Below are 22,126 nucleotides of genomic sequence, written 5' to 3' on the forward strand. Positions count from 1 at the left end.
ACATCTTGTAAACCCAACACTGTTCTACGAGTATCCTCTGAGTCCTATTTTCAGCATTTGCAAATGGAATGCTTGGGTTTTACCTTTGCTTTTCATTGTGTTCCCTCTCTGCATGCTATAGGCTCTGTTCTAAATCTTTTCCTTCTGTTGCCATATTTACCTTTTTATTTTAGGGAAAGACCTATTCATTTTCATTTCACCACATCCGTGATCCGTCTTACCAGGAAGTGAAAAGGATCAGGCAATTCTGGACAGACTAAAGCACAAGAACGAACACATCCGAGAAATGAGTGAAAATCAACACTTTTTCAGCAAAGGTTTGGTGTGGCTACAATATCTTCGAGTTGATTACGGACAAGCAAGGCCACCGAGCTGATGCATCAGGGTGTCCTAGTGCCCATAGGAGTTCTTGGTAGTAGTATCTGCCAAATGCTCGAATTCAGTACTGCCCTTTAGTAGCTCTTCAACAGCTTTCTGAAAACATAAGATCGTATCCGTGACATTCACACTGCCACACAGGAACCAGAACAGTAATAGTTAAAAGTAGAAACGGCGTGAGCTTTTTTTGCATATCTACCTTAAAACACGTCAGTGCATATTGAACATCGGTATCTGAAATTTGGTAATGAAGGACAAGCCTGACACTGCATAAATAAAGGAGGTCGTCATATGAATAGTTAGAATGGAAGTAGTATAATGGTATTGTCTGGGTTTCAAAGACTGCTAATTTTGGTAGTCTCAGTGAAGTTAGTAATGGTAATACTCCAGAAAGTCCAGAAGAATGGTAATACGATATATAGCATCAACAAAGATATTGAAAATTTTAAATCATATTTTAAAAACAATGTACATTGTAAATCTTATTAGAAAAATACTTGACATGCTAATCTTATTAAAAACTACTAAACAGCAAAGGAACTTCACCTTTTTGGACTCCTTGGATTTGCAAGCACATTGTGCGTTCCCAGGACTTGGACAGCTTGTCAGATATGCGTGAATCCACAATATCCAAGAATACCTTACAAAGCATAGGATATGTTACAAATTAATGGGACGTTTACAGTTACATATATTGTGGATAATGAGAAATAATATAGGAGGCTGACCATATTGGACTCGACTGAAGCTGAATCCACTGTGAACTGTTCAATTTTATTCAGTCCCTCTAGGCAAATGAACAAGAGTGACAAGTTCAGAACTTCAAGTCAATGAAGGTTTGGATTTGTTTTTTTTAATGAAAAAAAGGCTTCGTCGATTTGTTTTCTAGAAAATGCAATGGCACATTGTATTCTTTTTACCCCGCTGTTTTAAGTAGGATAAAAGGTCGGGCAACAAATATTCCGGGAAAAATAAACCGTCTTTTTAGAAAAAGGGAAAAATTCTGGCCTTAAACAGCGTACAGCCAGCCAATTCTGACTAAGTTTTTGAGAAAAGAGAAAAACAAACCTGCCAAAGCCTTAGCCTTTCTGTGGTCATCCGCAAGCTTTCCCACAGTGTCGCGGACGGCAACATGAGCAGCAGAACAGAGAACTCCAACCTGCCTCATTCCACCACCTAGGGTCTTTTGAAGAATTTTAGCCTGAAGGTATTGTTCATATTTCAATTCTAACTCGCAGATCTTTGCAGTTCTTTTCTTTTTACAATAATACAACGCTACGGTTTAAACTTAGAAACACAAATGACCACACCTTGTCAATGAAGGCCTTTGAACCAACAATAATTGATCCAACAGGGGCGCCTAAACCTTTAGACATGCATACCTGAAGTTTAAGTTTCAAAGAGAAATAGAAGCACCATTATACATGTATCTATAGTCCATTCACATGTAAGTAGTGTAGCTGATCATAGTGCTCTGAAAATTGGAACATACCGAAACTGAATCTGCGGCTTTCACAAGTCTGTCCACAGGAACTCCAAGTGCCTGGCTCAACGAATATAATAATGGATAAGAGGCTAGGACGCACGCACAGATGTCTAAAGTTTCTAAGTGAAGAGACAAATTATATACTCTACTGTACATCTTACTTGGATATATGGTTTCTTTCAGACCTCAATCCTCTATAAAATTGATATCTGAAGACTGAACAAAGACACCATACTACTACTCACCACAGAGGCGTTAAAAATGCGAGCTCCATCAATATGAAGCTTCAGGCCATGACTCTTGGCAATTTCGCCAACCTTGTCAGTGTATTCTACGGATAAACATTTCCCTCCAGAACTGCAGAAGCAGTAACAAACATACTACTTAGGTATAAAAAAACAAAAAAACAAAAAAAACAATGTCTTTTCACCAGCAAGATCGGCAGCCTACTCACTTCCCATGTGTATTCTCCAAACAGATGAGCCTGGTGGTCGGGTAATACAGGCCCCCGCCCGGAGGCCTGATTGCAGAGACGATCCTGTCGATGTCCATGGTGCCGTCGGCGTTGTTCCTGACCGTCTCGGGGTGCACGCCGCCGATGGTGGAGACGCCGCCGTTCTCGTAGAGGTGGATGTGCGAGTCGTCGACGAGGATGACCTCGCTGCCCCGGACGTCGCAGTGCGCGAGGACGGAGACGAGGTTGCCCATGGTCCCCGACGGGACGAAGAGCGCGGCCTCCTTCCCCATGGTCCCCGACGTCACTACTTCCCCGACGGGACGACGAGACGGAGACGAGGTTGCCCATGGTGCCCAGGATCGCCGCCATCACCTCCTGGAAGCGCCGCGCGGTCGGGTCCGCGCCCCGGACGTCGTCGTCGACCTCGGCCGCGGCCATGGCGGCGCGCATGGCCTCGGAGAGCTTGGTGACCGTGTCGGACCGCAGGTCCACCACCTTGTTGGTCGCCATCCTTCCTGCTCTGCTCAGCGCAACCCAACTGCAGCACTGCACCGGCACCGGTGCAGCGACAGAGTATCAGGATGAAACGGGCCTGGTGAACTGAATTGATGTGTGCGGGGTGTGTCGCGTCCTGCAACAAACTTTGGACGGCCTATCTTGAAGAGGCGCCTCGCTTTGTCTTTCGTATGGATGGTTTGCCTTTTTGAATAAAAAACTGACAAATCTTTCGCGCTATTAGAAGGACCACCGTGTGTGCGGTCTGCATCATGTATACCCTAGATGATGATGACGACGATGATGATGTGGATTGCACTTGCTAACACAGACTAGTTTCTCTGTCGCAACTCACAAAATCCCGCCTAAAAAAAAGACAGCCTCCAGTCCCAAACAAAGAGGCGTCCAGCAGGCGGCACCAAACAGATGATAGAGAGACGAGACAGCCGGCATCGTGGTCCTCCATACGCATCATACTGCATACTGCATACTGCATACTGCATACTGCATACCGTATGCATGCATGTGTACCGTGTGCAGTTGTGCCGACGGCCCGACGCTGGTGAGGAAGAGGCCCACCGTACAAGTCCGACCTACAAGCACAGGGCTGCGCCGGCAGCCCGCAGGCCAGGCGCAGCACATCCATCGGTTAGACCAACGTACAGCCCACCAACACCGTTTTCAGCCCATACAGGCATACAGCCCATCCAAATTGGCCCACGTCAACCTTCATTCATAAAATCTGTTACCGACTCCGGCGATGATGCACTGACAACCACCGCCCACCCTGCCCCCACCCCCAGCGCACGCCCCCCTTGAGAGATCAAAAGCTCAACGGTGGCCTTATGCCTCAACATGACACCTAGGGTCGAATGCCATTCTGAAGTAAAATCCATGGCTTAGGGCTTCCCCAATGCGCCACGCTGGCGTGTTGCCCCATCTTCCACATCCTCACCAAGCTGACATGTCACACTCAATAGCGGTCTCGCAGATTATCATATACTGCCGCAGAGGAAGCAATAGTCTGGTCTGACAAAAGAACAAGGCATCACTTGAGGAGTGCGATGGGGCAAGGAAGCCACTCGATCACCTTGCTTTCTTGGCTAACAAAAAGCTGCAGCCTGCTAGATGATGTGTGTCGGTGTTTCGAGTTATCACCGACGAGTAAATTTTTAATATTGCGTGTCTGGTTCGGATAGTCTGCTTAGAGGACACGAAGTTTATACTGGTTCGGATAGAAAGTCCCTACGTCCAGTTCGTCGTTGCGGCTCGTGTTACTAGCACTAAAAGTTTGTAGTATGGGTTATAAATGGACGAGAGAGGGACATGTCCCAATTCTCTAGTGAAAGGAGTGAACGGGTGCCAAGAGCTCGGTTGCTGCTCTTGTGTGTATCTGGATCTGATCGGTTCGGGGTCGGACCAGAATCCCCTTTATGGGACGCCCTACTTTCTCTTTTATAGGCCAAGAGAAAGCACGGGTTACTGTGGAGAAAAAGTGAAGAACCAGAGAGAGCCCTTCCGAATCGCTGTGTCCTTCTTATCCTTCATGTGGGTCCCGCCGACCCTGAGGTCGTCTGCCGGTCATGGCGTTCCATTTCGTCGCAGCGGATGTCGTGGTGAGCTGACGCGCCTGTTAGCGTTCGTACAGGGGTTAGGCAGAACAGCATCGGTACGCCCGACGCTTTTCCTGATGTGAATCATTAGGTATGGCCCGTCATGGCCACGGGTTACATCGGGGCGTGTCGGTCTCTTTCTTGGTGTAAGAGTTTTGATCTAGGCCCATACGCTTGGACTTGGAGTGGTTGGCGGCGGCATGGGTCTTCGTTGGACAAGACAGAGCCCGCCCCCAGAGGTCAGGCGAGGCGGAGCACGAACCCAAGGGTCAGGCGAGGCGGAGCCCGCCCCTAGAGGCTTGCCCGCGGCCTTGGGGTCGGGCGAGGCGGAGCCCACGGCCTCAGGGTCGGGCGAGGCGGAGCCCGTGGCCTCGGGGTCGGGCGTGGCGGAGCGCAAACCCAAGGGTCGGGCGAGGCCCCTGGAGGTCAGGCGAGGCGGAGCTTGCGCGCCTGAGGGTCGGTTGAAGCTGTAGTCAAGCTCTTGAATGCTCGGATGAATCAATGTTGATGGTCATTAGCTCCTCATCTTTTGGGTATCCTATTATTGGTCCCCGACAGTAGCCCTCGAGCCTGCAGAGGAGTAGAATAAGCCTTTGGAGGCTTTTCCGAATGGGAGGACTCTGAGGGCCTTGGCCTTCTATATTTCTATCTGTTGGGTTATTTGCTGGTTTGCTGCTTAAAGTATCTGGTTGTAGATGCTGGGATCTGTATCTCTATGTGTCGGGTACCATAAAAAAGTGTCCCCTAAGCAAGAACCGAAAAAATCGCTTAGACCCTGTAAAAATCGAAGCCAAGAGACAACTACTGGCTAACCCCCACCTTGTCCGAGGCTCGGCTGGACCGCCCGGCCCACCTCGAACAGTATCCCAATTCGCCCGAGGCCCCGCCCGTAAGGCCTCGGACGAGGTACCGATTCTTCGCCTCGCTCGAGGCACCGCCCGTAAGGCCTCAGACGAGGTGCCGATTCTCCGCCTCGCTCGAGGCCCCGCCCGTAAAGCCTCGGACGAGGTGCCAATTCTCCGACTCGCCCGAGGCCCCGCCCGTAAGGCCTCGGACGAGGTACCGATTCTATGCCTCGCTCGAGGCCGGCTCGGCAGCCACCCCGTCACCGCCGCCTCGACCGGGATGTCACGTCCAACTAACGTGTCCGACCACTCCTGCGACGTCAGCCGAACGACGGCTCGACATAGCGGAGTGACCGACAAGGTGGGAGTCGCATCAACGCCATGCCGTCCGAGACAAGACGGGGCGGGGGTTACCGATCGCTGTGCTCGGCGCTGTGCCCACGACCGACGCCCGTGCTGCTTAACCCCACCTGCTCCGAGGACAGCGCGGCGTGGAGAATCATGACCGGGTCCCTGTAGCCTCGGAATCAGTGTACAGGACCAATTGTTCCCCCCGAGCCCTGGCTATCCGCTTCGGGGTCTCGGTAGCCTCGGGATTCACGCCCGCTGAGGCCCCCCCACAATGGTTCAGCCTCTGCACCAACTGGGCCTCGGCTCTCTACGTTGTCAACATACAGCGATCGACACGTCGTCCACAGCATGTGCCATGCCCTGCGTCAAGCTATCATAGGAGCTCCCACGTCGCACAGGATTGGGCGTGACCGGCGCGTCGCTCCAGTGCATCAAGGACAAAGACCGCTCCATTGACCATGCCGCCACAGTGACAAGCTACAGGGTCCGGACACGCCACCACTACTCACAAAGCGCCACATAGCAATCCATGTACCGCCCCCGTGCCTCCCTTCAACTATAAAAGGGAGTGACCGGGGCCGCTTCTAGGGAGGGGGAGAACACACGGACACACGCACGCACAGACGGAGACATCGCACACACACACACACACACGGACAAGCAACGCGCAACACTCTGTAATACGCACACTGCTCTGCACTGCCTGAGATCAACATCTCAAGCAACCCACACCGCTCCACGCAGAGACCTGGGACTAGCTCCCTCTCTCACCCTGCTTGTAAACCCCTACTACAAGCACCTCGGTGCAAGGAATACAAGATCGCTCTCTCAGACTGGACGTAGGGCACCAATTGCCTGAACCAGTATAAACCTTGTGTCTCTTTGCATCACCATCCGGGATTAGGAGCACGCAGTACACTTTCACTAGCCGGTTGAGGGCCCGCCGGTCCAAAACACTGACACTATGAATCTTTTAAACTAATGGCACTATTTTTTGAGCCGACGGCAGTATTTGGCCTGCTGTGCCAAAATTAACTATTTGATTCTGAACTTGCCCCATCGGTTGTTGCACATGATGCGCTGATGATCCAAGATTATACAGCATCTGATTAGTAGTAGTACCCTAAACTTGCTCGGATGAGCCCTGAACTACCTAGACATCATCATTACCAGTTAGTGCTGCTTTTTTATGGCTAGTACCGGCTTGATTAGTCCCCTGAGTTGATGGATGTGGGATGTTGTAGTAAGCCAGTCCAACCTGATCAATTGGATATCCATGAAACACCTCCTTCATGGTATTGTGGAATGTGTTCAAGAAAACTGTATTATGATTCAAAATGGCATCATGAACAGATTTATTTACAGCATCCACGAAGAAACGCTTATCCTCAGCTTCGTCTGTATTTGACTGCCCATGCATCAAAACTCTTGGTAGCGGATATTTCTGAACAACTTTATTATCACGTGTCTTGGTGTAGGACAACAAACACTTGTTATGAAATTCTTCTATAGCTTTACTGATGACATCTTTATCCTCATCAGGTAAGCCTTCATAAGGCACCATGAGGATGTCACTATTGTTGTAAGTTGCCATGACGATTGTGGGGTCCCACTAGGCGTGCCAAAACTATCAGTTGGACATGTAGTCATGCTCTTGACTGCTCGGATGAATCAATGTTGATGGTCGTTAGCTCCTCCTCTTCGAGTACTCTAGTATTGGTCCTCGACGGTAGCCCTCAAGCCTGCAGAGGAGTAGAATACTCCTTTCGAGGTTTTTCCGAATGGGAGGACTCTAAGGGCCTTGGCCTTCTTTTGTCGTCCACGGCATGACCTAGGGACGGTGATTCCCTTTCGTTGAGATCGGACCCCTCAGGGGTATAGCCGTGAGATTTGGTGGGTCAAAAAAGGTCTTTCCTGATTTCGACCCCTACGGGGGTCTATCGTTCTGCGACCGTGCATTCGGTCTTCGTGTGAGTCCAACTTTCCTCGAGCCCCCGCCCGTAGCAGGGGTCCGACCGAGGATCGACTCGTCTTTGCAATTGTCTTCCCTCAAGCATTTTTCTGATAAAAACGGAGGGTCTGAGCCGTGCGATGATTTTCCTCTATGGACAAATCATGGTGCTCGGTGAGCTATTAATGGGCTAGTCCGAGTGGGGCCCCGACATCCCGTTCATAGGGATCCTAGCTTGGGTCAGCTTGGTGACCGACTCTAGATTCTCAGCGGTCAATCCATATAGTTCTCGGGTCTGTTCGACCGGTCCCGAGGGCTCTCTACCTTTATTTAAGGAAAAACCATGGATCATATCTGGCCAAGACTCGAATGTGGGCTAGGATGCCCGCGGCGCTCGTGCGCTCAGGTACTAGCCGATAGTGGGCCCATCCCTTTCCACCCCTCACTCTAAAAGTGCCCAGAGCGGTTGTTGAACCCATCGGTGGGCCAACCTTCGAACTCCTAGGCCTAGATGGGCCATAGGAGTGTTTTTGGCTCTGTATCCCTCTTACCTATGATGGGTCATGGCCCGTTCGGGGAGGTAAAATGTCCGGTGAGTTTTTTGAAGAGACGGCCATAGGTTGCGTGCGCACGCCTCGTGGCGAGACGTGGTGACAGGTTGTGGCAGGCGTGGAGATCTAGGCGGGTGGTTGGTTTCCTCGCACCCGTCGCCCCTATAAAACCAAAGGGTTAGTCCTCTGGGTTTCATACGTTGCTTCCTTGCCTCCATAGCCACGCTGCCGCTACCATCACTTAGGTTTCCTGTCTTCGCATCTCTACCGCCGTTGAGCCCGCATCCATCCACCCCTACCTCCAGTGGATCCATGGTGCTGTTCTGACATCATCTTCTAGCGCATGGAGGGCCTCATCCATCACGGTCTTCTCTATGCGCGGACCTCGGCCGAGGAGTGGTTGCTGACTGACAACAAGGATCTACCATCACTGCCTGATGGCTATGTGGTGTCATTTGCCCACTTCCACGAGCACGGGCTCACGACCCCCACCCACAAATTCCTTCGAGGGCTGCTGCACTACTATAAGATTGAGCTACAGCATCTCAATCCCAATGGGATCCAGCACAAGGCGGCGTTCATTGCGCTGTGCGAGGGATTCCTGGGGATCAGCCTCCACTTTGACTTGTGAAGGCATTTCTTCGCTGTCAACCTCCAGAAGAAGAGGGAGAAAAGCGGTAGGCAGGAGCTGCACATGCCGATGAGGTGTGTCGGCATCCAACTTGGAAACAATCGGGTCAGCGTACCCATCCATGCGGCTCTTGACATCCAACAAGGGGTGGCACTCATAGTGGTTCTACCTCAAGAACGTCGCCACCGCCCCTCTGCCGGAGTTCACCGGGTGCTTGATCGAAGAGGCCCCGGAGTAGTGGAGAAAGTGGGGCGTCCCAGAGAAGGACAAGAAGAAGATCTGAGATCACATCGCCACCATCCACATCCTAAAGGAGAACGGCCTGAAGGGGTCGGGCATCATCAAGGCTTACCATGCAAGGAGGGTGGCACTGTTGATAACGCGCGCGCTCCCGCTATATGCGATGGCGTCCGAGGCGTCGTTCGATGGAATGACGCTCGCTGAGGGAACGCTTCCCAACTCTGAGATCGCGCAACACATCAACGAGGCAATGGAGGCTTTGCGGGATGACGCGGGTGTCGCCCTCGACTTTGTCTACCCGGTGCTGGGGCATCCTCTGATGTGGCTGGAGCCATGCTATATCGTCTTCATAAGTTTCCCTTTCTCTTGCCTTCTCCTCAATTGATTTCCCGACCCCATGAGACTAACTTTGAGACCGATTTTTTTTACTTTTTAGCCCTTTTTTAAAAATTTCTCACAAATAGACCCCTAGAGGAAAGATTTCAGAATATGGACCCTTAGCTCGGCGCCATTGATGCAGGTGCCAAGCTAACACGTCTCGGCGCCAGCGTCCCTGGCACCGAGCTTCTGGGCTCGAAGCGAACATGGAAGGTGACATGGTAGGAAGCTCGGCGCCAGTCACCCTGGCGTCGAGCCTTTATTACCTATGGGCCCCGCCCCTCTCTTCCTCTCTTCCTCTCCCTCTCTTGCCCTAGCAGAGCAGAGCCGAGCTTCACCGCCACCGCCGTCGCCCGCGCATGCGCCTCCACCGGCTACCCTTGCCCGTGCCGCGCCCATGCCCACGCCCGCGCCGTGCCACCGTGGACGCCCCGAGGCCGCCCCGTGCCATGCCACCATGGACGGCCCATGCCCCGAGGCCGTGCAGGAGCTTCGCGCCCTACGGTCGCGTCGCCCCCCTGCGCCACGCCGTTGCCCATGGCTAGCCACCCGCGTCGCGCCACCGCCACGCCACGGCCAATGCCCCTTCACCCGTGCCCCTGTCCCCTCGCCGGTTCCTACGCCCATGCCACGCCCTCTCCTCACCTTGGCCTCGCCCCACCTTGCTGCCCTCCACCGCTGGCCTCGGCCGCGGCTGCCGTGCCTCCCGCGCCCGTCGAGCCAGACTCACCGCACGGAGCCCCTGGCATCCTGCGCCCACCGCGCGCCACCGCTGTCGTCGGCCGCGCCACCGCCAGCCCCGCCACCTGCAGCGGCCGACCATGCCACCGCTTGCTCGGATCGTCGGCCTGACCCACGCCCGTCATCTGCTGCGACTCCGTCGACATCCACGGATCAGTCATTGGAAAGGTAAAAATTATGAATATGCAATGTACCTACTCAGTTGATATTTGTTATTTACTAGTTAATGTAATGACTCAGGTAGTTGATTTAGTTAGTGATCTAGTGAGATATATATGTAGATAGATAGAAACATAGATACATATGTACATAGATATAGTTAGATGGCTACTTAGATATGTAGTTACATATTTAGTTAACTAAATATGATCTAGCTATTTAGTGAGTACACTGTATATATACGTAGTTATTATCTTATTTACTTAGTTTGTAGTTAGAAAGTACTTGTTAGGTACTATCTATCATCTAATTTGGACTAAAGGACATGTGTTTCGTTACGTGTTTGAACTAGATGGACAACCTAGTGACCATATATCATGGAGGCACCGTTGAAAGCGATCGCTATGTATATGTTGAGTTTGTTGACATGCAAAGCGTGCCTATGCTATTCAATGATAGGCCTTCATTTAGTGAGATGGTTGCAAGGGCTCGGGAGGAGCTGCATTGCCTTGGAGATGATGGCATTGTAGTTGATGGTGTACTGCACCTAGGTTCTCCTCCCAATATCCTCAGGCGAATGATCTCAATTAGTTGTACAGATCAGTGGGAGAACTATGTGAGATCAGCTATGAAGAGCCAGCTGCAATGTTTGGACGTGGTTGTGCGTCGGGTGTTAGTTGATCCCATCCCTCATGTGTTTTCCCCACCAATGGATCAGTAGGCACACATCGACCCTCCCATTCCGGAACCTTATATGCATTTGGAGATTGCACCTATGGTTCCCGATGCTCAATCTGCCCCCAATGCGGTAGTTGGAGATGGTTGTCAGAGTCATGTTTATGTGGTAGATCCTCCTCTTGAGATCCCTTTGACATAGAATCATCCGAGTAAGTGTCTTAACCGCATGGTTTTTGGGAGCTTACCCCGTTCCTTACATCTATTTCTTTCATTCTTTCCTCATTTCTCTACTTATGTTGTAGGAGACATTCCTGAGAATGTGGATGCGCCCCCTATTGCTGCGCAAGTGCACTTTGGAGATGGATTCCGTGGCTCCAATAGTGTTGAAATTATGCATGATTCGGAGCCATATGAGATGGCTAGGGCTCTTGATTCTGATGATGATCGCCCTGTTGGAGAGCTGACAGAGAGTGATGTTGAGATGTTGAGGCGTATCTTTCCCAGCCGTCGTAATCCTAGAGTTCACAAGTTCAGCGATCTTGCTCATTCCGATTAGGCGTTTGCAGAAGGACGTGATGATGAGCTCCTAGAAGCTCCTAAGGTCGGTCCTAACATGGTAGTTGAGAATGGGAGGGTGTTCAATGACCTCCCTGCATTGAAGAGGTGGTTGCAGGCTTTTGCAGTGATACGAAAGAGACCTTACAAGGTATTGCATTCATATGTGGAGCGCCGTTACACAGTTGTGTGTGACTAGGAATGCTGCCCATGGAGGGTTTGTGCAAGGAAGCAACAGGTCACCAAAAATGAAAGATCACAAAAGTTATCGGGCCACACAATTGTGTTGACCATGAGCTGACACTGAGGCATCGGTAGTTGACATCTACCCTCATTACCAAGCGGTTGATGGGAATTTTGCAGGGAGAACCCAACATGAAGGTGAGGACAATTATCAGGACCATTGAGGCATTGTATGGAGGTCATGTGATAACTTATGGTAAAGCATGGAGGGCTAAGCAGCGAGAGTGAAAGATGATATATGGGGACTAGGAGGATGGGTATGAGCAGCTGCCAGTTCTTTTCAATGCAATCAAAGCGGTGAATCCAGGAATGCATTATGAGTACATCCCAAAACCAAATACATGGAAGGATGGGAGGCAGATATTCTTCCATGCTTTCTGGTGCTTCCCTTAGTGTGTCGAGGCCTTTAGGCACTGTTGTCCCGTCTTCTCCATTGATGGTACATTCTTGATTGGCAAATACCAGGGCACACTTCTTATAGCCATATCCTATGACGCGAACAACAAGTTGGTTCCTTTGGCATTTGCTTTGGTTGAGAAGGAGAACAATGATAGTTGGGGATGGTTCTTGAGGCTAGTCCAGATACACGTGGTTGGGCCTAGCAAGGAGGTTGGCGTCATATCTGATAGGCACTAGGGCATACTTAATGTCGTGCGAGAGCAAATAGAGGGGTATGCACCTTTGCACCATTGTTGGTGTACTCGGCACCTTGCCGAGAATCTACTCCGGAAGGATGGTGTGAAGGGTAACTTTGATCTGTTCTAGGAGGTTGCTCGACAGCTTGAGGACAAGTACTTTTAGGAAAAATTGGAGCAGGTCAGAACCGCATCAAATGTAGAAGGTAGACAATGACTGATAGGTTTGATGTGGGATTTGGAGAAATGGACGAGAGCTCACAACGCCAGTGGATGGAGGTACGAGTTTCAGTGCAGCAACATGGCAGAGTCATTCAATAAGTTGCTATTGGGGATACGTGGTATGTCCATGAATGCAATCGTTCAATTCACCTTCTATAAGCTTGTTGCCTGGTTCAACGATAGACACGCCCATACATTGCAGTTGCGGAGTGATGGAGAGATATGGGCTCCGAAACCAAAGGAACACCTAGAGAAGGCAAAAGAAAGGGCTGGCACACATGAGGTTACATGCTTTAACCATGCCATAGGAACTTATCAGGTCGAGCATAGGGGTGGTACAACGTCCGACGGCGAGGTCCGAGTGTTGAGGATCCATGTGGTTGTCCTCCAAGATTTCAAATGCACTTGTGGTAAACCAAGGTAGTACCACTTTCTATGTTCTCATTTGGTGGCAGCAGCTAGGCATCACAACTATAATATCTAGAGGAGGATACCTCATGAGTTCAGTGTCAACATGCTTGTACACACATGGAGCCCCCGATTCGTGCCATTCCAGGACACTAGAGAGTGGCCTCCATATGATGGGCTGAAGTACATTACGAATCTAGCTTACCGTTGGAACAAGCGTGGATCAAGGCAGAGGATGAGGCATAGGATGGTTATGGATCAGATACCTAGAAGAACGAGGCGTGGGAGAGGAACTCCATTTGTTACTGATCTCGAGCAGTACGAGTGTGGCAAGTGCGGTAGACTTGGCCACAATTCACAAAGTTGCCATTGACAGATTAGTGAGGTGCGACTATTGGTTGATTTTATTATTTTATATTTGTCGTATTCATTTAATTATTTATGCATGTCTCAATTTATGCTTGTATTTGTGTCAATTACTTATACATTTCCAAGTTCATGTTTCATTGTATATTGAAATTCTAATCCATTCACTTTTTTGTAGGATGGAGCAATTCCACCTACTCGACCCGACGTACGAGGCGACCGACCGAGGACATCTCATAGCACTGGGGCAGGTAATAATCTATAAGTTTTGTTCAAAATTTGGTGAGCGTACATGTGTTCATGAAGTAATAGGAGACTATGTTTTATTTGATGCAGGACCTTCCGCTCCTTCATCCTAGAACCCACAGTGGGTTCTTGGACATGCGGTACGATGACAGGTACACTCCTTTCCTGCAAAGAGCTGACCTAGATGTCATCTCTTTTCATGTTCATCGTGGGTTGCCCAAGTTCAACTCAGCGGCCATAACTGCATTGGTTGACAGGTATTAAATTGAATCATTGCCTCCATTCATGGCCATTTATTCATGCGATTGACTTTTTGACAAATAATCTTGCTTTGTCTTAAATATCGGTGGCGGCCGGAGACTCACAGCTTCCACCTACCTTTCTGGGAGATGATAGTCACGCTCCAGGACTGTCAGAAGATGCTAGGCCTAAGGATTCACGGCAACCTAGTCATCGGGCAGTGTAGGTCAGAGGGCAAGAGAGCACAAGTGGAGGCCTTCCATGGGCGTGAGCTTGGCGAGCAAGGGGCTCGCACTTCTGGAGTTCTCATCTCCTGGCTATGGGAAGAGTTCGCATAGTGCCCCGAGGAGGCAGATGAGGAGACAGTTGGGTACTACTGCAGGGCGTGGATCCTACACCTATTTGCTTATGTTCTCTTCCTCGACGCCATAGGTGATAATGCGTCCTGGATGTGGGTCCACTGCCTCAGTGATTGGGACCAGGGGGGTCACTACAGCTGGGGCTCTACAGTCTTGTGTTTTCTATACTAGCAGCTGTGCGAGGGGTGTCATCAGTCTTTGTCCAACGCATCACTTGGTGGATGCGTGTACCTGTTACAACTGTGGATGTGGGCTCGTCTTCCAGTTGGCTGTCTAGAGGTTCTAGCTCGTCGTGAGTGGTTTCAAGGTCAGCCTCCAAGTCGGCAGCCGATGTGGGCATACCTTTAGGACCAGGTCAGGGTTCCGTACGTGAGGTTAGATTGGGCGTACATTGAATTCATGAATGAGCTAGACACGCTGATGCCTTCTAGTGTAGGTAAATTTTATTTTCCATGCTGGCTCAAAAAGGATTAGTATACCATCTAACAACTTGTTTGGACATGTTGCAGGTGGAGTGGGAGCCGTATGGTGGAGAGGGCGCACTTCCTTTTCAGTTAAGCAACGTTTGTGGGTTCGACGATGACTTCTATAGGATGAGGTGCCCTCTAATCTACTTCTATGTTGTCGAGTTTCACCTGCCAGATAGGGTTGCCCGCTAATTTGGAATGAGACAACTTTGGCCAACTGCTCCATTCTTGACTGGCGTTGACTTACACAAGTAAGTGTTTTGATATTTCAAATGTCTCGTGATGGTCCATTTCTATTAATATGGTGACATGTACATAGATTCAAGTAACGATGACATACGTGCAGGTTGGATCGTCAGAAGAACAAGAAGATTTTTGACTAGGAGAAGCACCACTAGTCCTTCATTGAGCAATGGGAGGAGATGCACAACAACATGGACGACAACAACGAGCCACACATGAACCGTGAGTTTAGGCGGTACCAAGGTTGGTACCAGCGTGCAACATGTTACAGGCTGAGGGTACAATGGACAGAAGATGACTATGCCGACATCAAGTCCTCCGACGATGAAGACACGACGTATGACCAATCAACTCGTGCAGGAAGGCAGGTGGAGGCAGGACTGATCATGGATAGAGTGGTAAGCCAATTGCCTTATTTTTCTATGTTAAGTTGCACAACCGTACATTAGGCGTTCTTGGACCGACATTAGGAGTTATCTATTTTAGTTAGTGCCACCTTCAAGCCGTATCACCCTTATAATATGTTAGATTCTTGTACAAAAGAAAACAAAACCTATTGCTATATGTTCAGAAGTATTATTACTGAGAACTTTGTTGCAGGGCAATACACTCAAATGCTCAGTTGAAGAGATTGAGCGCATTCGGCCGAGAGTCAGGGATGACTACATGCTTAGCTTCCTGGACGTAAGATTAAAAATATTCTTTCAAACATATCATTAATACGTTAGATTCTTTCAGTTAACATAATTTTATACAATAGAGGCTGTCATGTCGTCTACGTCGTGCGGCTGGTCATTGTGGTTGTAGGATAGACACGACGCAAGACATGTACATTCCTTCCGTAGGCAGAGGAGGCTTGGGTTCCTCTAGCCAAGCAGCTACAGGGGATGGGGACGAGGACGAGGAAGATGACGACGATGTGGACAAGAGGCACGAGGAGCTTGGCCCCTCTTAGCTCCATGATGCTCCCTCGACTCATCCTACACCGCCTCCAGACACTAGGCGACGCCATCCACGTGACCTTTACACTCCAGGTATGAGCGCTCTCGGTCACAAGGGTAAGGGCAAGAGTAGGAGGCAGTGAGGGATGTGGTAGTTGTTAGTATGCACTATTATAAATTTTATATTTACTTTTCTGTAACTGTTTGGGACTGTATGGACATTGTGGTTTATTTGGACTGTGCAGGACATATCATGTTGGTTGTGATGTTCGTCTTGGTTGCATTTTGCTCCTTGGATGATTAAATGTTTGGAATATATAATGGTGTCTCTGTTTATAACTGTGGATGCTCCTAAAACAAGAGAAACTCTTGTGAATTTTTTTCGTGAATCATTAATCATACTACACTGCTAAAAAGGCATAAATCTAGTACACAGATTAAATGTAAATTTATTAGAACGTGTATAATCCAAATGTATCATACATATGCTTTGTTGATGAATCTAGGGTTACCAAGCAACAGTGAACGAATCTATGCTTTTTAGACAATAAAAATAGACTTTTCAGATACAAGGACATCAACGATTTATCACTTCACTAACATAGTACTGGCATGCAAGGAAGCACAACTCCACTCTATCTCCACCATCCATCTTATGACTGTTTGATCCAAGGGCTGAGGTGAAGAGGCACACGGATCACTGACATGACACATTGAGAGGCCTCCATTCCTCCTCTCAACCTATAAATAACCACTCACTCCCTCTCATTCACACACACAATAAGGAAGAAGAACACTCATCAGCATTTTCTTTCATTGCAGTACCAATGTCTGGAGGGTTGTCTAGAGGGAGAGAAATGGGGAAGGGAACTACCATTAGGTGGGAGGGTCCTCTTGGTCCCGATTTCTTTGAGGAAGCTCTTTATGAGAGGTTCCCTATTGAGAGCAAAAGTGATTTCATCAAAGAGACACCACTAAGAGGATACGATGAAAGGAAAGAAAAGTGGCCAAAATGCATGCATGGTGAGGACTGCCTAGTGCAGATATTCACCGAGGGAATAGATGAAGGTCCTTATTTCTTCAAATGCTCGCGAGCATGGGTAATTGCTATTACTATTTGTTTCTTCAATATGTTCCTCTTCTATATAACTTACACGACATACTTATTGTAGTCTTCCTTGGCCGAAGAAAACTATGGGTTCACTAGGTGGGTCGATCCTTGACCTATTTATCTGCATGTGGAGTACATCTACTACCTGCAGGACCGTATCTTCAATCTAGAAAGGGAAGTTAGCAGCGGTTACAAGGACGACGGACAGGAAAACAACAATGGTGCCGATTCATAGGGGGCACTCTGCAATGATCAATATTGCACCTGCCCTAACCACAAGAACAAGGGCCTCCCTCGTCACCCTCACCACCACCAACAACAACAATGGGAGGCTACTATGGAGAAAGTGCAACACAATTTGCTATGTGGCCACACTACTAGGATGACTTTATCTTATTCACATGCCACATCTATGTGTTTGTTGTTTGGTTTAATTACCTAAGGCATGTTAGGTTTAGTCGAAGGAAACTCTGTACCCAGGTTCGGTATATGTTCTCACATGCCATTTTATGTGTTTTGTGTGTTGAATTATATAATATCGTACGTCATTAGGTTTTATTTGCAGCACGTGTTCACATTTCAATACATCAGTAACATTAAGCGGAATATTGAGACCATAAATAATGAAAACAACCACATAATGAAAAGTTCAATACTATGCCACATTAAACAACATAATAATACTAGAAGTACGTGCCGACAGTAGACATAGGGGCAAATGCACTTCCAAATCCTCAGTCTAAAACATACTGAGTAAGCAACTCATCATCCGAGTACCAGTCCTCTACTACAACCCTGTTGTTGTGGCTAGGCTCACCTGCGTTGCTCTGACCTGCCTATCGCCTGTAGTAAGCGGCCTCTGCTTCATCTACGGCCGCTACGGCCTGAGTGAAGAGCGCGTCGTCATCCTCCTCCGCCTGTAAGCCTGCCTCTACAAGACTGATGAGCTCGCTCAGTCTACCAGTGTCTTCCTCAGCCTCCTCCGCCTACAACCCCACCTCTGCTAGAGCGATGAGCTCATTCAATCTACCAGTATCGTCCTCAACCTCCTATGCCTATAAGCCCATCTCTGCTAGAGCAATGAGCTCACTCAGTCTGCCAGTGTCGTCCTCATCCTCGTCCCCCTCATTAGACAACACAATCGGTGATTGAACGGTGCGACCAACTCATGATCTATGCTCATCTAACTTCTTCTCCTCATACCTTGCATGAGCCAGCTCTGCTGCATGTTCCTCGCTGCAACCAATCCCTTCATGTATAAAATGCAATAAGTTAGCAACGCGATTATATTACATTTAAAATCAGGCAACGAAAAAAATGCTTTCAAGCACTCACTGGCACATAATGCAACAACATGCTCGTTCAAGACCTGCATCTGTACTCTTGTCTCCTCCCTTGCCTCATTCCTTGCCCTCTCCTCCTCTAACGTCATCCGTCTCCCCAATCCCCATTTGTTAAGCCCAACATCGATCGGGTTACAAATACCACGTTGTCTAGCAAACTCACGCATCTTTTCTTTGTGACGTTTAACGAATAGGTCGACATAGTCAGGTCCATATTCCCTCTTTCGTGCAGTTACTTGCCTCTTCTTCAGTTCATCCAAGAACTTAGCTTGACCATCATAACATTCCCACCTGCATTTCCTAGTGCTCTGTTCAAATGAAAAATTATATCATGTCTTAGCAAAAGAAACAAAATATGATTTCATGTTTACCACAAAAATAACCAACCTCATCATACTCAACCATGTGGCCACAATAATGGTAAATTCCAAGCTCTGAAGGGACTAGGCCATAGTTGGATTTAACACCACATTCGCAGATGACAGGAGGTGCTTTGTAAATTACCCCTTCTTTCTTCTTTTCCTTAACCTTTCGCGGTTCTTCCGGCCATTGGTTCTTAGGACCATACAACCACTCCTTGAAATGACACTTCGCCATTGAAAACACCTAAATAAGTAGACATTAGTACATGGACACATATAGCTCAACATTTCAACACATACACTTTGCACTTACATCATGCTTGTTTGGACACATAAACTCCAACGTATTCTCAGGGTTTATCACAGCTCGATCTCCACAATCGCACAGAGGAGGTTCCTTGAGTCGTCTAACTACGGCTAGGTGCTTCTCCTTGGCCGTCATTGGTGGAGGGTTAGGGGGGTGGAACCCACTGCTTGAAGTGCTCACGTGGATGTCTCCCTCTAAACCAATCGTCGAAAAGGAGGTACCTAGGATCAAACTTGTCTACACCATCGATCCACTGAAAGAAAAAACACCTCTCATGGTCCTACACAATGAGATTCCAACAAAATATTAGTAGCATACTTACACAAATAAAGAAAAGGATAGTGGAGACAATTTCTTACATTAAAACGACTGCATGTGTAGAAGCAACGCGCCGCTGTGTCCGGATGTTTCGATTGAAAAACATGGGCCAGGAAACCACAGTCATAGTTAGGGACAGGGAGGTCAGGAGGGACGGGGGCATCTTTGCTAGACGCGTCAGGGTATAATTCTCGAGGACGACCCCATTTTCACCAAAGCTCCTCCCAAAACATTTCTTGCATCTAACAAAACAGATGTAATTTAAGAAACAAAACTCAAAACATCACAAATAAATGTCAATGCGAACCATAACTACAGTACAACCAATTTTGTTCTATGAACTGAAAGCAATTAACATTAAACCCTAAACCTTGGGTTTCCCATTTGATGCACAACAATGAACCCATAACATAACTACATGCGCCTAGGTTTGCTAGCTTTTTCATGCCTTGGCATCATCCTATGGTTGTATAATATATATATTGAGGGATAGAATGAAAACCTAAGTGATGACGATTCTTAAGTTCAAAAATCCGACTAATATATACCAAATCGATGCAAAAAAACTAGGAGGGGAACAAGGATACCTTGCTCTCAAAGATCTATGGATCAAATCAAAGTTTTCAAGATCCAAAATGCCGATTCGTGAGGTAGGGTGAAGTGGGGAGAGAAAAAACCCGAGAGGGAGGAGAAAGAAGAGGAAGAACGCTCGGGTAGGAAGGTTGGGCCAGGGTTAAAATAAAGGCTCGGCGCTAGTCACCCTGGCGCCGAGCTCAGCCCCAAGATCTATGGCGCCAAGCTTGGCGCCAAGATCTACGACGCTGAGCTCGGCACCAGGGTGACTAGGGTTGAGCTTCCTGCCATGTCACCTTCCATGTTCACTTTGAGCCCAGGAGCTCGGCGCCAGCATCAATGGCACCGAGCTAAGGGTCAATATTCTGAAATCTTTCCTCCAGGGGTCTATTTTTGAGAAACTTTCAAAAAAGGGCTAAAAAGTAAAAAAATTGACTTTGAGAGGGGTGGGACCAGCCGAGGGACCTCATCCTCACAGATCACCCAGCATCGCTACTGAGGGATTCAGCCATGAGGGTGGTGAATCATGCTGAGGGCAAGCGGCTGAGGAAGGTGAAGGAGGACAAGAAGAGGAAGAAACAGCGAAAGGTGTAGGCGCAGGAACGAGGGGAGGACACTGACAATAATGATGATGATGATGGTGATGACAATGAGGTGATTGAGGAAGAAGAATCAGTAGCCGACGATATTGAGTGGGACAACCTAGAGAATGAGGATGTGTTGACAGGCGTCGATTTGTCCTTACAGGCATTAGGACCCTTCCTGTTCCATGGAGGGGAGGGCACATTAGGGGAGCCGATGGAGGCAGGCTGTTCTGATGATGCACCCTAGGAATCGATGGAGGCAGGACGTACCATTGGCCTACCCCATAAGCCAACAGAGGCGGGCGGATCTGCCGTCACGCCTCAAGAGCAAGGGGAGTGAGCCCCTCTGCCTAGGAGCAGGGGGTGGGCTCGAAATGACCTCATTCTGATGAGGCAGAGCGAGGGTCAGAGGGTTTGCCTCCCAAACGCATCTACCGACCGACAGTGCTTAGGTGAGTTATTAGTTCCTTTGTTTTTTTTTCTATTTTGGTTGAATTTCATCGTGACTTGTGTTTTTTGTCCCTTGCAGCGTTGGCAGGCAGCGGAATCCTTTGGCGCTAGCGCCAAAGAAGAGCATTGCCCTCCAATCGAGGCGACAGCCGTCGCCTGGTGTCACGCCTATTTCAGGCGGGAGCGGCGCTAGTGTGACCACGTCGTCGGCCATTCGAACGCCGCCCATGGTGGCGCCTATGCCCTCGGTGGGATAGGAGGACGTGGGGGCTCAAGGGGTGCCTTCGGAGGTTGTGGAGAAGCCGGTGATGGTCATGATACCGCTGCTGATGGCGGGGCGGATGGGGCTACCGACCGCGCTCGTGGCATCGACCGTGGCGGGCACGACGTAGCCGGTCATGACCCCACCGACATAGGTGGAGGTGGCGGTGGCCGTGATAGATTGGTCATAGCCAGGCACAACCACAGTGGCGCCTGAGGCACCTGTGCGACCCGTGCGATCGGCGGTCCAAGCGACAGTGCTTGGAGTGGGCTAGACGAAGGGGATGCGAGTGAGGGGTCCCTAGGAGTTGTGGTGCTGGTAGAGAGGTTGGTGTGCGCACCACTGACCCCTTCCATCGCCGGAGGTGGTGTCCCGGCGAGGACATCACGACGAGAGGAGTCGGCAGCGCTTGTAGCCGATAGGGAGTCATCCCTAGCCCTGACATCGGTGGGTAGCGGCTCGCCCGCACGGGGTGAGCCCCTACTCCAGTGGGTGGATCCATAGGATCTGGCATCGACGCTTTTTACCCTAGACGATGCCATGGAGAGCATGGAGCGAGAGAGCCTCGACATAGGCATCGTGTCCGTGCTTGAGGCCCTGGACCACGCCACGGGTGCTTTGCGTGATGTTGTTGTTCCCTCCGGCTGGGTATTTACTTGATCCTGCTTCTTGCCCTTTTCTTCCTCTATATACTTTTTGTATTCTGACCAACGTCTCCCTGTAGTCCCTTATAGCTCGTAGCCGGGGGAAACCTCAATTCCTTCATCAACAGAAGGAAGCCTAGGACCCCCTCATCGAGGAGGCGTGGCTACATGGGAAGGTGATAGCTTAGCTTGTTGTCGCCTAGCAAAGGGTGGCTGAGCTGACTCCCCTCACCGAGGAGGCCGCTAATCTTCGGTTGCGGGTGGCCAAGGCCCATCGGGATGTTGATGAGGCC

The 22,126-nt window shown here is 49.3% G+C and overlaps 1 pseudogene; it reads right to left on the bottom strand.

Moving 5' to 3' along the window:
* Window positions 1-36: 36 nt before the first annotated feature.
* LOC136493299 (low-specificity L-threonine aldolase 1-like) lies at window positions 37-2,960 on the bottom strand (annotated as a pseudogene).
* Window positions 2,961-22,126: the final 19,166 nt, after the last annotated feature.

The sequence above is a fragment of the Miscanthus floridulus genome, chromosome 11 (assembly GCF_019320115.1).
Source record: "Miscanthus floridulus cultivar M001 chromosome 11, ASM1932011v1, whole genome shotgun sequence".
NCBI classification, from domain to species: Eukaryota; Viridiplantae; Streptophyta; class Magnoliopsida; order Poales; family Poaceae; genus Miscanthus; species Miscanthus floridulus.